Source organism: Rhinolophus ferrumequinum, chromosome 14, assembly GCF_004115265.2.
Source record: "Rhinolophus ferrumequinum isolate MPI-CBG mRhiFer1 chromosome 14, mRhiFer1_v1.p, whole genome shotgun sequence".
NCBI lineage: Eukaryota > Metazoa > Chordata > Mammalia > Chiroptera > Rhinolophidae > Rhinolophus > Rhinolophus ferrumequinum.
In genome coordinates this window covers 17,258,247-17,276,695 of record NC_046297.1, presented here as the reverse complement: position 1 = coordinate 17,276,695, position 18,449 = coordinate 17,258,247, and the positions used below count along the sequence as shown (strand labels likewise).

At 36.2% G+C, this 18,449-nt stretch overlaps 1 pseudogene; it reads left to right on the top strand.

Annotated features, from left to right (window-relative positions):
• The first annotated feature begins 1,936 nt into the window (after nt 1–1,936).
• LOC117033691 (heterogeneous nuclear ribonucleoprotein A1-like) lies at nt 1,937–6,451 on the top strand (annotated as a pseudogene).
• The last annotated feature ends 11,998 nt before the right edge of the window (nt 6,452–18,449 follow it).

The window sequence follows — 18,449 nt, the reverse complement described above, 5'->3', positions numbered from 1 at the left end:
GCCTTTTAGTGTTTACCTGATTTTATGTACTTGACATTGAGACTTTTGAAGAATATGTGGTAAATATTTTGTAGAATGTCTTCATTTGGCTTTTCATGATGTTTCTTCAGAATTAGACGAGGATTATGAGTTTTGGGGAAGGCTATCACAAAAGCAAAGTGCCTTACTTACCACATAATATCAGGTGCAGCATAATACCAACATGGCTGATTCTTGGTGACGCTATAAATCTGCGTCATTTGGTTACATGCTAACTGACAAGGTTCTCCACAATGAAGTTTCCATTTTCCCCTTTCCATGCTCTTCTTTGGAAGCATTTCACTAAGTCCAGCCCATACTGAGAGGAAGGAAAAGGAAGCTTCACTTCTTAAAGGGAAGGGCAACACCAAAGAATTTGTGGAAGTAATTAGTAAATATTTGGGGGTCAAATATTGGAGGCTATGCAGATAACCTGTTTCTCCTTAAAGTTTTCCCGTTAACTTTCTCCTTCACAGTGGCTCTCGCCTGCAGCAATTATTACTGGGGTATCTAACGGGGATTTTCTGCTTTGCTCAAATCTTCTTCTTTTGAAAACAAACTGAAAAATAAGAGTTCTAGGCGAGATGAAAGTAATTATATCCATCAGGATGGTTTAAGAGTAAATAAAATGTATTCATAGTGTTTTCTTTGAGATAATATCAACTCTAAGAAATAAAGGCCCCTCACCATGCTTTCTCCTGGACAAGCGCATTAGAGCACTGAGCAATGCAAAGGTGCCTCATGGTTCCTTAATGCACCACCCTACTCTGACCGTGCTCCTTTGCTTACAGACATTTAGTCCCAGCAGGAGGTGTGCCTTCAGAGATCTCCCAGAGCAGAAATGTAGACATCCTCAGGTAAAAGCAGTTCTTCACTAAACTTTACAACCTCATTCCAAACTCCAGTTGTCAGTTTACAGCTTTCCAGATTGACATCTTAAATCAAGAAAATGTCACACGTGTACAGTAACTGGCCTAATCTTTTCTGTAAATTGCTGCCTGTGGTTTTCAAAACCATAATACATTGCTGGCAATTACAATGTGTCTCCCTGCACGGCTAACTTCACGTCTGCTCAGTTAACGAATCAGTCTTAAATTATTCATCAGCTCATCCAATGTCTAGGCTTTGATTGACAGCCATTGATTTTAGGAACCTATAATTCTTTTATATTGAAGTAAAATTTGCCACCTGATTGTTTCTACTCTCTTCAAATGTAAAATTAAAACTGTAAGCAGGAAAAATAACTCTGTCTCTGTATCCCAGTTAATGGTGAGCACACTTACTACTCAGGTATGTCTTCACCTGTTCTGTGCTGCACTGAAGGAAGAGAGGCTGTTTTCTCAGACTGACAGCCTTAATGTCCCCCAATGTTTCAAGTGCAGAAGGATGTTTTCTCTATTAATTCTACAATTATAGGACAACAGTGAAATGATGAGTTATATGTACAAACTAAAACATCAAATGGCCCATTAAGAAGGGCTACACCATTGCACGTTTTTCGAAAAACAGGGCTAGATCATCTCATAGTTCAAACTAAATTGTCCCTAAAATAACTTTAGGGATATAGTACTTTGTTCTGAAAAGACCTCTCAATATCATTTTTTTCTTCCCTAGCAGCGTACTTTCTTAAGGGGATTTTTCCAGAAGCACACTTACCCTTCTTTGAAACACTTGTTTGAGTAAGTGCTGGTTCTAAACTAAATAATACACCTGGGCCATCAAGGAGTCTTCTATTTGAGAAGCACATTTGTCCATATTGGCTCAGGAAAATGAACTGCAGCTCACCTTAAAAGAAACCCCAGCAGAAAGGCATGTCACGACTGCTCTGGTCTGGTAAAAGTGTAGCTTTGTGGTTTTGTTTAGAGCATGTTTCTACACGACCACCTTCTCAGGGCAGTGATCTGCGCTCTGATCCATGATGGTGTGCAATTGCAAATGTAAACTACAGGTAAAAGAAGAGTCTGGAAAGAGAGTGTGGGATGACGATGGACGGATCAACACAAATTCATGGCTGGGGATAGAAAAACAAACTGATTTTCTCACATGTGGTTGATTGTGGACTTTGTCCTCCTATGAGCATATCAGCATTCAGTATGAAGGCTGTATCCTCCGGGTTTTTAAACACAGTAATGCACAAACCCACCATGCTTTTCTCCGGGAGACCTTCGCTCTTTCTGCTCTGTGTGCTCAGGATGCTAATAAAAGTCCCTTATTATAACACATTCATATTCTATTGTGAATTTATATTATTTGTTGTCTCTGTTTCCCATTATGTAAACTATTTCACGAGAACAGAAGCTGACTATCTGGTATAATCTTATGTTCCCATAGTCATGATGTGAAGTTCTAAATTAAAATTTGTGCGTATTGGTTTGTATTAGGTTGGGTTGTGTACTAAGAGAAGCCCCAAAACAACGGCTTAAAATATAGTTTCTCATATAAAAATATCCAATATTAGGCAGTCCAGAGTGATATAACAGGTCTGCAAAGATAGAAGTTCCCAGGTGCTCCTTTTATCTTTTTGTCCTATCATCCTAATCAATGACTTGTCTGCTCAAGGTTATCTTATGAACTAACCTGCCTCCAGCTAATCCTTTCCCCCGTCTTTCCCTTTAGAATTGGTTTGATTTCCTCATCGTTCCATTTAAATTGCATTCTCAGCCTTACTCTTTTAGAGTGATGGATCTCGAACTCTTGTAAGCATCCTGTGACTGCCATACCAGTCAAATCACAAATCAAATGCACAGCTACTGTAGTGCTTCTCAGGTTCAAGGCCACCCCATAGCCTTTCCCTGCAATTTCTCATGTAGCAACAATAAACTTTTCTTTGCAAAAATAACTTTTTTAGAAATGCCTGTAAGTGTGATTTTTGTTAAAGGAGTTACAGAGGTTAATTTGTGCAGCAATTCAATGACTGCTTTTCTTTATGACATCTCAGAAGGTAGTGTTACATTATCTTATTGTAAGCTCTGTTCCTGCAAGACTCTTCAGCTAAATGTTCATCATTTATCATTTAATTTTGTGGTAGTCTCTGTCATTGTATAATGCTACTTGAAGGCATAAGTTGTTATTTTGTTAAGGAAAACAATAAGCAAATTGCAAATAAACATGTTTATCAGACTCTCTTTTATTATCTTATGAACCATTGCAAATGTGACCTAACATTTTTCCTTTGGATTTTCCTTTTAATTGAAATTTCTCAACCATGATATTGTATCCATTAAATACACGAATTAACATCACAACAAGAGAATCCACAGTCTTAACGGCATTTACTGGTGTTCTATCTGTTCTACACACTGTTATTGTAGAATGACCTTATGTTCAATATGCTCTGTCAAGAATTCCAGAAATACTGCTTAAATTTCCTTCTAAAAAGCTCAGCAACACATTGCACTAGATGCTATTAAACTTGTTTTCTCTGGAGCACAATACTGCTTTCATTTAAGTTGCCAGCCATGGCCTACTCTCAGTGGTTTATTTTTTGCAAACAGTAGCTTAATTAACTCTAATATATGACAATAAGTCAAGGGGATCCAATATATGGTGATGGAAAGAGAACTGACTCTAGGTGTTGAACACACCATGTGATATATAGATGATGTATTACAGAATTGTACACCTGAAATCTATGTAACTTTACTAACCATTGTCACCCCAGTAAACTTAAAAAAAAAAAAAGATTTTCAAGGAAAGAAATGTTGTTTTTATTAATGCATGTGAGAGAAGTGGATGAATTTGGAGACCATCGCATCAGAGGACGTCAGAGTTGAATGAGGGCAGATTCACCTCTCAACTGCACTCCAGCTGTAGGTAGATTGGCTCAGGTGGCCATCACTGCTCCATCCTGTGCCCTGCCCATGTGGTGGAGTCTTGGAGAGGGAGTGTGGGGAAGGGAGGAAACCTTCAAGCCACAAGCCGTAGGTAGGGTTTGTTTGGCCAGGGGAAGAGACATGGGGTCAAGATTTCACAACTTAATTTCACAGCTAACTTGGTGAGAATTTATGCATGATGTGTCAAGGAAATGGAAAGGGGAGTTTGACACAGAAGAGTTAGGGAAGGAGTTATTGGAGAATATATAATCATACCATATTTATACTCCCCAATTGAAAAAAACTAATTATACAGCAAAACATTTACTTTTATTTAAAACATTATTTATTCTCATGTGTTGTTCACAGGGAGAGTATGGTATAAAATAAAAATGGCAGAGACAATGTACTTAGTGTAGTTTTTCAATTATATTTGCACAAACCTGTTCAGTACAGTCACTCGAACATAGCGAAATACATGCAGCTACTGTAAATAGAAAATTGACTCTACTGCTTTTAAAAAAATCAAAAATAAAACCTACTTGTTATTATGAAAGAGAGGCATACGGATTTCTGATTAACAGAAACTAATATAAAACAGGCCACAGTAATCATTGAAATGATTAGATTGTTTCTGTTTGTCATTAGACTGTGTAACCTAGCAGAAAATTCAGTTTCCCCATTGTCTCCTGAGAAAAGATTCCCAAATCTTTGTATTTGCATTAAATATCATGATAAAATATAATACAGCCTTCAACTTGCATGTAACTTTGTTGTGGAAATAATAGCATATATCAGATCTACATTAAAAAATTTCTGGCCATCTAAAATTGTTAATACATTTTTTAAAATATCTACTTGACACTAATATTAGAATATTAAAGAAGACATCATTCTTATAGCTCCCAAAGAAGGCATAGCCTTTGCTAGATTTCTACAATTCCACTTATATAAAGGCTTCTAGGTAATTTCCTTGAAATATCATTCTTGAATATAGGTATTAGCAGCCTCCAGACTTCCATAAATATATGTCAAGATTTCTTTTGATAGTTGCCCAGGTTGAGAAAAAAAATCACCCATAGAAAAAGATAAAAGTAAGTTTAAAATTTATTACTAGATTAGATAAATTGAGTCTATTGAAATAAAAATGAAATATACAAAGTAGAGTTGCCTAAATTTAGTTAACTGAAAATACAAAGGAACCTATAAGGTATAAAAATAGTAGGAAAGTTTATTAAATACAATAGGTGGATTGTAGCCACTTCGAGGAAACTGGGATTTTGTTTAGAGCTTATTTGGTGATCTAAAATATTTCCAATTCAAAATACCATGCCCAACAGTAAGAAGAATCAAACTTCGAAAGTTGTAAAGAAATTGAATCTTGAGAAAAACAAAACGTTTACCCAGCATAGTTTAGAGGAAAAATTTAAATGAGGTAATAAAAATAACTTGAAAGAGAATTATTTATGTGAAATATACAAGTGAAGTATTTCATGGGAGAAGAGAGCTTTCGTGGGCAATGGTGTCAAATTAAAATAAGGTCCTCTTTTCTGTCAGTGGATGCCGCTGAGTAAGCATCATTAAAGTCACCCCTCCTGCGGTTGTCATGTCTCAAGTCAGAGTCTCCCAAAGAGCCTGAACAGCTGTGGAAACTCTTCATCGGAGGTTTGAGCTTTGAAACAACCAATGAGAGTCTAAGGAGCCATTTTGAGCAATGGGGAATGTTCACAGACTGTATGGTGATGAGATCCAAACACCAAGCACTCCAGAGGCTTTGGGTTTGTCACCTATGCCACTGCGGAGGAGGTGGGTGCAGCCATGAAGGCCAGGCTACACAAGGTGGATGGAAGAGTTGTGGAACCAAAGAGGGCTGTCTCAAGAGAAGATTTTCCAAATCCTGGTGTTCACTTCACTGTGAAAAGATTTCTGTGGGTGGTATTAAAGAAGACACTGAAGAACATCATCTAAGAGATTACTTTGAACAGTGTGGAAAAACTGAAGTGGTTGAAATCATGACTGACCAAGGCGGTGGCAAGAAGAGAGGCTTTGCTTTTCTAACCTTCGATGACCATGGCTCTGTAGATAAGATTGTCATTCAGAAATACCACACTGTGAATGGCCACAACTGTGAAGTAAGGAAAGACCTATCTAATCAGGAGATGGCTAGTGCTTCATCCAGCCAAAGAGGTCAAAGTGGTTCTAGAAACTTCGGTGGTGGTTGAGGAGGTGGTTTTGGTGGGAATGACAACTTTGGTCCTGGAGGAAACTTCAATGGTCGAGGTGGCTTTGGTGGCAGTCGTGGTGATGGAGGATATGGTGGCAGTGGGGATGGCGATAATGGATTTGGTAATGGAAGCAATTTTGGAGGTGGAAGAAGCTACAGTGATTTTGCCAATCACAATTTGTAAATTTTCAAATCAATTTTGAATAAAGTAATCAATTTGAAAGTTTTTGGCCCCATATAAAGGAAGAAACTTTGGAGGCAGAAGCTCTGGCCCCTATGGTGGTAGAAGCCAATACTTTGCCAAACCACAAAACCAAGGAGGCTATGAAGTTCCAGCCGCAGCAGTAGCTATGGCTGTGGCAGGAACTCCTCATTCTGGCCAGGATACAAAGCTTAGCAGGAGAGGAAAGCCAGAGAAGTTCAGGGAAGCTACAGGTTACAACAGATTTGTGAATTCAGCCAAGCACAGTGGTGGCAAGGCCTTGCTGCTACAAAGAAGACATGTTTTAGACAATACTCATGTGTACGGGCAAAAAACTCGAGGACTATATTTGTGCCTAATTGTGTAACAGGTTATTTTGGTTTCTGTTTTGTGGAAAGTGTAAAGCATTCTAACAAAGGGTTTTAATGTAGATGTTGTGGGTTTTTTTTGCACCCATGATGTTGATTGCTAAATGTAATAGTCTGATCATGATGCTGAATAAATGTGTCTTTTTTAAATGTGCTGTGTAAAGTGTACTCTGAAGCCATCTTGGTAAATTATCCCAACAGTATGAAGTTAGAATTCCTTTAGGGTGATGCCAGGTTTCAAATTGTAAATAAATTTGAAATTTATTTACAACCTGCTTGGGCTCAGTCAGAAGCCATTGTCTTCAGAAACCTTGGTGTCATTGAATTGACAGTTACTGTGTTGGTGATTTGGAGCTTACTATCAAAAGGGTCGTCCAAGCAGAGTCTGGAGTTTATTTGGTTATTAATGATTGTTGGCACATCCTATGCAATATATCTAAATTGACTTATGGTACCAGATAAAATTATAGATGGGAATGAAGCTTGTGTATCATCCATTATCATGTGTAATCAATAAACGATTTAATATCCTCTTGAAAAAAAAAATAAAACAGGTTCTGTTGTTGCCACATTGAAAGATTGTTTAAGTTTCTTAAAGAACCAAAAATATTAGTGGATCAGGTCACTACAGGAAAAGATCACAAACATTGTATATAACAACAAAAGATAAGTACACACTTAAAAACCCATATTTGCTAAAATGTTTCATTTGTGGGCTAAATCTGTATGGTTGGCTTATGTGGTGCATCATGCACAAATTTTCTGGTTGTCAAGACCTGGAGATAAAGCTCACCATCCACATTTACCATATGGGTGACCTTGAGCTAAATTTCCTCATAGAATAAGGAAAACACTATTTGCCTCTAAGGGTTGTTGTAACGATATAGTATAAATGTAAAATAACATGTACAGACTAGGCAATCAGTAAATGTCATCCATCTCTCTTATTGTTGCTTTTAAAGGCTCTGATTAAAGTTCATGATGTATATAAGATAAATCTATAGAATTCTTCACGTGACCTGTCTTGCTTTGATGTCTGAATGTGTTCATATAAAATTACACATATGCTGAATACTTAGGGAATTTGATATGTGAAAATTGTCTAGGAAAACTAAGGCAAAAGTTCCATATAATTTCATAGAATATCTATATAACGTAATGTATGGGAAAGGAGTTGGGGGAATGGGTGGTGATATCTATCTTAACTCTTTGATTGAATCAATGCCCTTTGCTACACAGTTGACCTCGCTGGAGTCTTTGTTAGACAGAATCTATAAGAATCTGTGCTGGTCAAGGCAGATTTTCAAGATCTCAATGCCAAGGACAAGTAGAGGCCCTTCCGGGTACTCAGAAAGCTTCAAGAGTGACTGAAAACAACAGCACACATTTGATGACTATAGTTGGAAATGAGAAGTTTAAAAAATAGAAATGGCTTTTTCTTTAATCATACCATTTATAGTCTTTAGAATAACATATTATACTGTTTACAAGAAAATATTTAAATCACAAATAAAAGTTCAACATAAGCAGCTCTTATATTTGGAGGGTACTCAAACACTGCTTTCGCGGGAATCATGAAAATCCTGTGCTCTGCTGAAGCTTGTGTTCATCTGACTGAGGTAAGAGTTGCATAAGGGTGCATCCGGGCACCTCTCTGCTCTCTGATCAGGAATAAGATACGTGAATCACTACAATAAAAACATTCAGTTGTTTGTGAATAAGTGTTCTACTGAGACATGTATAGATGCCAACCTTTGTAAGATAAACTGTACTTTTCAGAATGTATTCAAACTGTGATACCAATATGCTATGCATATTGTTGTGTTAACATTGTTAGTCCCTTTTCCTGCTTTAATAACAGGAATGTTTACAACAATATTTCACAAACCCATTTGGAGCTGCGGTCATGCTATTATTCATTTTTAAATGTCCATGAAGATACATTGGCAACCAACTTCCAGTTCAGCATGAAAAAACTAAAACATACGGTTTGTTTTGAAGTTTTATTATATTTACATATCTCCAAAATCATTATTTACTATTTAAAAGAGCATTTCATTTATAATATTGTCTTGATTGTTACATTAATAATAATGTGTATCATAATAATTTAAGTGTACTTTTTTATACCAATACTATGATAAACAGTATGATAAACTTACCATAGACATACTGCATACATCCAGATCGAAATATATAATACAGATATTCTGAGTGATTCAAAGAGCAGTTTACACTGTAAACAAGACACAAAGAAAAAAGAGAGAAGAAAAATGTGGGGGCAAAGGCACATATACGAAACAGGTCAATAATAAAAATGTCAATAAGTTTAAATCTTCTGGGAAGAAAGGGAGCAGTCAGAAAAGTGTGCTCTTTATAAGGTCTGCTAAGATCTTTCAAAGTCCAAAGTCCAATAGTTTCGACCACATTCAGCACCTGCCAGTAAAATTAGATTCATTTTTAAAGAGTGTCGCTGGCCTGAAAATATAACTTTATCCTGAGTGCTGACTTGATTATTGTTTTCTGAGTATTCTCATTTTATAACTAATAACATTATGCACATTTTCTGTGTGGCCACCTATAAGGTTAAAATAAGTTATACTAATAAAATGTCAGGACTAGAGATAGTAAATGACAGTATTTCCAGAGTCCTGATAGAAAGCTAGTGCTAAAAACAGATATTTGGATTTAAGTAAGTAAAGCTTATTTTTTTGGTCCATTTGGTTCTGTGGATCATAAAATGAAAAATATTAAGCAAAATGGCCATGACACATTCATGATGAGGATTAGGAAGAATAGATTAACACATTTCCGTAATAAAGAAAAGGCTTCCAATCCTATCTAGCAACCTGTAAATCTGTCGACACAGATTAAGCGTTTTTTATAAATGACTCTTCGTATTAGAAAATACCTGAATTACTGGAGAGTATTGGTTACCTTTGCCTGGCGAGCCCTATGTAGAGACCTCAGAGCCCACCAGCCACTTTGAGATTCAGATAAAGAAACTGTGCCCCAGAGCAGTCAAGTGTAGAGCAGCTTGGATGACTGAGAATGATCATTTCCTTGGAAAAAAGTCACCACATTAAATATAATAGTTATCCCATTCATTTTAATTTATCAGAAAAGTTCATGAATTTTTGCTTACTTAAATTACATTATATAGGCACACTAGTTATATTATTGTTTTTATCAGTTATGACAATAAATGATGTAAAATTATAAAGATTATTATATTTGTTTATTATAGTTATTTCTTTATAGTTATAGTTATTTTATACTGCACCGATTTTTAGAATCATGCATTGTGGGTAGTACCTATTAACAATTACAGTCATTATTAGAAGTCTTCTCATAGGCTCATCATAGTCTGTCATGCAGGAGACCCTGCTCCCTGCGTCATGTGTCGTACGGGGCGGCCTGCGGGGTCTGTGGTCCCGCTCCCCACATAAGAACGCAGGACACGGTGAGGCCAAAAAGGAACACCCACGGAGCCATAGGTAGGGGAGTCACACCACTATACTCTCACTGGCAGCTGGGTTGGAGACACAGGAAGCAGGAGCCACACTGTTCGCAACCCTCACTGCACCGCTTGCAGGCTCAGCCACCATCTCCTTGCTAGCCCCCATTTGCTGCTAGCGTAGCCACGGCAGTTATATTAGTGCCCAATGGCTCACTGGTTACAGCTGACGGCCAACTAGCCACAGCTGATGGCCATGCAATCACAGTTGATGGCCATTTACTACCTGAGCCAACACCTCTCCACGGGAGGCCGAGAGCCTGGAAACTGCTTTCTGGGGCTCTGCCCCCACATAGTCACAAAATTTAATTTACATGCCCTGTCTTTTTTGTCAACTATGATTTCTTTTTTAAAAAATATAATTCCTGAATTTGTTAAGTTTGATGTCCTATCACTGCCTTTGCCTTTGATGTGGAGGTTTTCCTGGTACAGTTTATTTTTAAAGGGCCATAAAACTATAAAAATGACCTAGGTCCCTGATGCTGAAGATTTGGAGAAGATGGATAATGTAAATTGAAAGTTAAAAATAGGTTGAGGAGAATTCTCAGTCCAGTTTACACATGTACAACAAGAAAAACTGGACAAAGATCAAGACTTTCACTGGACTCATCAGAAAACTGAAGTTTCAGGGCAAATTGCCACCCTGGAATTTGGAGGGACAGGCACCTCGAGAGACATAGAGCCAAGATCCACTTAACTGGAGCAGAAGCTGCTGGCATCATAAACTAATAGAAACACTTAAATGGTGATTTTGATGAATTGTGGGAGGCTGAATGTGAACCAGCATGACAGTGAGGAAGTCCACAAGGGACACAGTTTTGGGGGGCTCCCATACTTCCATGGACTTATGGGAGGTTGGAGATTGGGGAGGAAGAAGAGCTGTGAACTGTGCCCAGAGCCTTCTCCATAGCATAGCTTGCTCTTGGGGAAAGGACCTTGTCACAGCATTATTGGAGCTTGGGGAAGAGGATTCCTCCCACTGGAGCTGTCTCTAAACTTTCAGTTTCAACAAAGGGGAAAAACATGAACAGCAACGGTCAGGGATTTAAAAAAAAAATAGAGTGGGAAAGGGAAAGGGAGTGAGCAATAGGGGTGGGAGTTATACAACTGGAGAAATACTTGGGAGGTCTCAGTCCTGAGACACAGACTCACTAATAGACTGAGGTTTCATTGGAAGATTATAGAACACTGCCCATCCCCCACACCTTACCAACACACCTAGTTCTCCAGCAAAATAACAGTGAATTACAGCTGAAAGAGACAGACTCCCAAAGATGAATTACAAAGGGGGATCAAAGTCAGGAGAGGAGACACAAAGACACTAAAAGAATTTGAAGGCTCTTATAACTGTAGCTACAACAAATATTAAACACAACCCAGCTCCTAGCCAGATTAATATAAATCCTGACATTAAAGGTCTATTTACCTCAGTTCCTATTACTGATAATAACCTGTCTAGCTTTGAAAAAAGAAAATCACAAGGCATGCAACAGGCAAGAAAAACTGGTATGTGAAGAGACACAGCAGTCATCAGAAATAGACTCAGATATGATATATAGATGTGGGAATTATCAAACAGATAATAAAAATAAAACATCAAAATTTGTGGGATACAGCAAAACCAGTGCTTAGAAGGAAATTTATAACATTAAATGCATAGATTACAAAAGAGGAAAGATCTAAAACCAATAATCTAATTCGTATCAGGAAACTAGGAAAAAAAGAGCAAATGAAAGCAGAAGAAAGGAAATAATTTTTAAAATACTGCATGAATCAATGAAGTTGAAAAAAAGGAAACAACAGAGAAAAAAAATCAATGAACCTGAAAGCTGGTTTGTTGGAAAGATCAATACAATTGATCAATCTCTTGTCAGGCTTACAAAGAATAAAGACAGAGGGCACAAGTTTATCTGCTGTTGGGCTTTCAAACCACAGTTCACCTGTCCCTGTCACCTCCTCTAAGAGAGCTCTCAACTCAGCCCCTGCCTCCCTAATTTGGATAATTAACTACTACAGAGAGTAGAGTCTCCATATTTTGTACTTTATTTCTCCAGCATGTAGTTGGTCCTCAATTGAATGAATGAAAAGTAACTACTTTGTGCCAATTGGCAGAATAAAGCCTATAATATCTTCCTGCCCAAATTTCTTCTGTCTAGGTCAAATTCTCCCATTGTATGTCCTTTTTGTATTATATTTGATTTGTAGCACGTATCATGATTGCAGTTTAGCATTTATGGTAATGATCATTTGGTGGAAGTATATTTCCCCTCAGTAGTCTATATACTTAACAGAAAATTGGTCCTTTTCACTCATGAGTGTATTCCATAACCTATACAATCCCTAGCATGTAGCAGAACCTCAACACATATTTCTCAAATGAATAAATAAAAGAAGGAAGGAAGAGGTAGAGGAGGGGAGGAAAGGAGGAAGGGAAGGAGGAGGAATGAAAGGGTAAAGAAGGATGGAGAATGGTGTGAGCAGAGTTTGGTCATGTAGGTGGGCCAGGAAAGAGTATTGTGGATCATTTATTTTTCTTCATCCTGCGGACAATAAGGGGCCAATAAAGTATTTCAAGTGAAGGACAACGTGGTTTAGGAAATAATGAAAACATGAGTTATGGCAATGGTGGGAGCTGAAGGCAAAGAGCAAATCATAGTCTAGTAAACAAATGATAGAAGCGAAAATCAAGGCTGTAGTTGTGTATAAGTTGTGAAGGGCTGGTATTTAGAGAGTAACAGGAATAGAGCTTGAAGAAAGTACTGTCATGTGCATTGTCTATCCAATAGGAACAGTTGGTGTCAGGGCCATCTGGCATTTGGTGGCTGAGCTGAAGAACACCAGCATCATAAAGTAAAAAGTCACTGGTGAGTAATGAGCCTTAAGTTCCTACATATTCATAATTTAATAATAGTTTGATATTCTGAAAGGCATAATCTCGCCAGCAACTCTAATGTCATGGGGCATCTATTCAGTAGATTATGCTGAATATTGTGAAAGATAGCTTTTGCAGAATTAAAAATAACCCAGAACTTGCTTAAGCCCACTGATATGCACGTCTCCAGGGTGTCCCATGGTGAGTATTTTGAGCTCAGAGACTTTTCTATGGTCCCAGTTATCTTCACCTCTGTAAGTTAGGTTTCAGAGAAGGACGTTGTTGCTTTGGGGATTTACTTGTAGCTTTATTTTTTTTAGATGGATAGGGAGAAATTTAAATCAGCACTGAACACCTGATATGTTTTGGGGAGAAAAAGTATTCTATAAAACAATAGCAGTGCACAGGAAAACACTCAGTAATTCTATAACCAAACGGAGTACTTCCTATATGCTTAAATAGTTCTGTTGAGAATTTAATCTACATTTACCTATTGCATTGCTATTTTGCACATTTTTTTTGCACACGTAATCTCAGATACTGTCTTTACAGAAAAGAAAATTAACAATATTTAATTTATTATATTGTGTATGTTCTTTGTATTGTCCTACAGTGGACTATGTATTAACCATGTTTGGGACAGTTAGAATATGGAGTTTTTGTTTTCTTTTTTTCCTCCAAATTAACTTAATGATTTGGAGAAATGTTCAGTAATATGTAAGATGAGATTTCTATGGATGTGTCAAAAGTAAATTTAGTATATGTATTTGTAATTTATCAAAGAATTATAATTTGAATTATATTGTTATTTTTGATCTTTAAACAGGAATGATTTTAAATGAGTTTTCAGGGTTTTTAACATTTATAATTTACATTCTGATCAACACCATGTTTCATTCTTTTTGCATGACCAGAATCTGTCCTCTGAATCTGGTCAGACTCTATTTTAATTCCTTGGGTAAATGTTGAACTTTGACATGGTTTCAGACAAATTGTGACACTTAATGCTTGGTGTTCTGTTGTTTTCATCTAGCTGTAATATATTCAATATGTGCAAGCTGTTGTTATCCTCCTTGCAGCCAATCTTTTCTTAATATAATTTAACATTTGAGTTCTGGAACAATAATTCTATAATAATATGTCAAAGTAAATAATAAACTATTTCATATATCCTCTTGTAACAATTTGATAGTTTTTTAATTGAAAAAACATGATAAAAACAAGATACTTCCAATCACTATGTATCAAGAACTATCTTGAGTGGTTCTAAATAAACCCATATAGCCAATGATACATGTAGAAAATTGTCAATAATAAGAGCCCCGTGACACTCAAGGAAATAAAATATATGTCTCTTGAAGAGTCTGAAAGTTACAATTAAAAAAAACCCAACACGACAATCTAGCTGTGCTTAATTACATATACTCATACTATTTTGATATTTCTTTCATGATTATTGTGGCAGATTATATTTCCAAAAATGGCCACAGAATATTTCTTGTCTTACATGCTCTTCCAGAACCTTGCCACTCCCCCATCAAGAGGTGGAATCAATTTCCCCCCCCCTGAAACTAGATAGAGGTGTGGCTGCCTTGCCAAGGAGAATGTGACAAAATTGAGAAACTCTGAGGCTAGGTCACAGTACGTTCCACGACTTCCATCTGGCTCCTCGCAACCTTTGGACGTTCTTACAATGCTGTGAAGAAATCCAGGCCACATGGCGAGACTTATTATAGGAGGTGGGATTGACAGCACCAGCTAAAGGCTCAGCCTGTGTTAGCCGCCTGGCTTGTGTGGAGCAAGCCTTCAGATGCCTTGTTTTCCAGCCTTTGAGTCTTCCAGTGGAGGCCCCAGACATCACAGAGCAGTGGCAAGCCATCTCTACGGGGCCCTGACCGAATGTCTAACAACCAAATTTGTGAGCATAATAAATGGTTGCTTAAGTCTAAGTATCACAATCATAACACCTGGAAGAGCTAGTGAGGTCTGCATGTGCAGTTTCGTATTAAGGCATCACTGATGTTTGTTACCAGTTTCATAATAGTATTTTATAGAACTTCTCTCAGAATGTACTGAGGATCTTGTGAAGACTATGATTTCAAGTATAAAATAGATGTCGAAGATATATGGAGAAATATATATCTAAGTTATTATCCATATTAGCAAAATCTGGGAAGACATGTTTTACTTTTACTACCATGTCTTGGATAATAATTGGCTTTTTACACTTTCTGAATAATAACTCCAGGCCTATAATATCAGAGCTAATGCTAGATGCAGGAAATTATTTCATGATATTGTCTTGCTATGTGCAAATACATACTGTCTTTGCTTTTCTTTTTTTTTTTCAAAAGAATGGCAATTTTATGAGGACCAACCACTTATTTAAACAAAGCTACCTTATTACATACTGTGTTCTCAGCCCTAGTGCTAACTGGAGGAAAGCAATCTCCTTGAAGTACATTTGCAGAGACCTAACCCTTACAAGAAAATTTCTCTTTAATTAAGTAAAACTCCTCTAGAAAAGTCAAATGAAAATGATAAAGTCCTGAGAGTTTTCAGGTATGTATGTCAGTGTTAATCCATTTTCATTATATACATACCATTGTTAAGCAATTATGAAATATACTAAAATATGCATTTATATAATTTATGATGATGCAACTAAATTTCATCAAGTTTAGTGACTATCAAGATCATTATTGTGTACAAATGAGTTTTACATTTTATCATTTTTACAATCCTACCTGCTCTATTAGGATACTGACACACTTCAGGCATTCCCCCCCAGATTTACACTAATGAAATAATAATTCTAACAAGCTGAACCAACAATTAGCTATATTGATAGCACCGGAAGCAACAGATTAGAAATGAAAATAGCACCTGAAGTATATTGCTAGATATGTGTGGCAGGTGATTGAATTGAATAGCTTTAATCTTGGACAAAAAGAAATGTCCTTCATCCAGTAAGCTTAGTCTACCTTGATTAAGGTTCGCCTTCAGTAAGCTGTGGAGGAGAAGAGCAAAGAGCAAATGCCTGAAGAGAGCCGCGCCAGCATCACGTTCATTTCTCGGGTATCTCCTAATTATTAAATCACTTGTCACCATCTCCTGCATCTACATATTGAAAGATGCACACAGAATTTGGTGCATAGCAACTACCAATCAAATGATGAACACAGAGAGCAAAATGATCAGAGTAATCTAAGTAAAAGAACAGCTTTCTAATTCCCTGTTTATCTCTGCTTGTGATCCTAATTATTTGCCAGAAACAGTCCACTAATAATTCAGCCTTTTATTTCTTTATCCATGTGTCACACAAAGGTATAAACATGAATTTGTACTCAGAAAAAAAGATCCCCAAAGAGCAGCTGCAGGCAACACCGTCTGAAAAGCAACATTATTTTAAAGCTGCCATGTAGGACAAAACCTTCAAGGTAAACCTCTTAAACATGTAAAGACACCATTTTCTATCTGTGAGAAGATGCATAGATAACATTCCACTTTATGATATTAGATAAAAATACATAATGAAAGAGACTCTAAATAATGACACCTATTGGAGAGCTGTATTTTTTACTGAAGAAGACTATTATTTATATCTATCTGCCTATATATTATCTTTCTTTCAGCCATCAATCTATTCCACGAATACCTCAAAAATACATTTGAGATGGTGGCTTACAATAAGAACACAAGTAAAAGGTCGCTTAAAATAATTAATGCATAGTAAGAGACAAAACAATAGGAAATGAACAGAGCAAATTATATCAAGAAGCAGCCAACTGAAGAAAACCTATAGTAACAGATGCTATAAAATCTACTAAAAGTGTATTTGGGTGTCATACTTTACGAAGCAAACTACCACCAACAAAAAGAAAACAAGAAAAACAACTTTTAAAATCCTTAGGGTTATTCAATCATGTAATTTTCCAACAAAGGTATCTCTACACTTAAAAACCTGTCGAGACACCATTTTATTACATTGGAGTAAAAAATAATATATTCCTATTTTTCTGTTAGCTCAGAAGGACTTTGAAATGTATATTGGAAATACTTTTGTCAAATGGTTATAATAAAAAGTGGAATTAGTAAGTCTAACTTACTGTCAAAACTGACTTAAGTTTACCAACTGATGACATATTATCAATAAATACTTCTTGTTCCATAAATTTTCTAGTACAAATAAATATTTCCAATAAACATATATTTTCAAACTGTGACACAATATCACCAGAAAATACACAATATAATAAGATCACAGAATAAAAAGTCTTTGTAAATTTAAAATATTTAAGCACGCATCATGACTAGTTAAGCATATACATATGTAAATATTTATACATATACACATATATTTCATGTATGTATACATATACATAAGCATACATATATAGATAGATGTAGATATATGTATATAGACTTACCTACATCTATATATGTATAAATCTTATAATCGTCACTGAAAGGAAGAAGAATTTCTAAACACTTGGGATGGAAGGGACTGAGATACTAATGTTCTTCTCACTGAAATTGACATATTTCCTGGGCCTTGAATTTTCTTGTGGTAGAAACTAAGGTAAATAGTTGAAACTCAGAGAAAGAAAACAAAGTTTGAAACAAAAATCGTTGAAGCTTAGATACAAATTTGTCCTGATAAATGCTAGAGCAACAGAACATTCATGTTATTTATAGATAACACTTTAAGATGAGAAACATAAAGCAACAATCAAATAATTTCATTTTTTGCTACTAGAATTTCCAAACAGATAAAAGAAAAAAATAAAGGAAAGGAAATTATCACATAATTAAAATAAGAGATTTTCTAGGAATGAAAGGGACACTAGTCTTTCCATTTAAATGTCCTGCAGAATGGCGAATAGTCTGAGTAAAAATGACCTACATGTAGACACATCATTGTGTTATTCCTGAATTCCTCCAGTAAATAGAAGATTATAAAACTTTCCAAGAGGAAAAAGAAACAGATTACTCACAAAAACAAAATTTGGAGCAACATTAAACTTCTCTTTAGCAACATGAATGTCAGAATAAAATGGAAAGATGTTATCAGAGTTCTGAGTATAGAATTATTTTCAATCTAGAATTTGGTGCATAGCTAAACTACCAATCAAATGATGAACACAGAATAAAGATATTTCAGGCAAGTAAGAATTCAGAAAAAAATTAATACACTTTTGCTGGTTAATTACCTGATGATACAGCAAAATGAGAGTGTAAGTGAAGAAAGATGAGGGTATGAGTTCTAAAAATAGAGGCTCTGATTTATGAGAACAGTAAAAGTGAGTCGCTGGTTAATTATAATTAAACCTAGTAGAAAGCAACAAGTTCAGATTAGAGCAAAGGAACACAGGCATCTTAGGTGAATGATACCAGATTCCATATAAATAAAAGAATAATGTAAACCATTGGCCA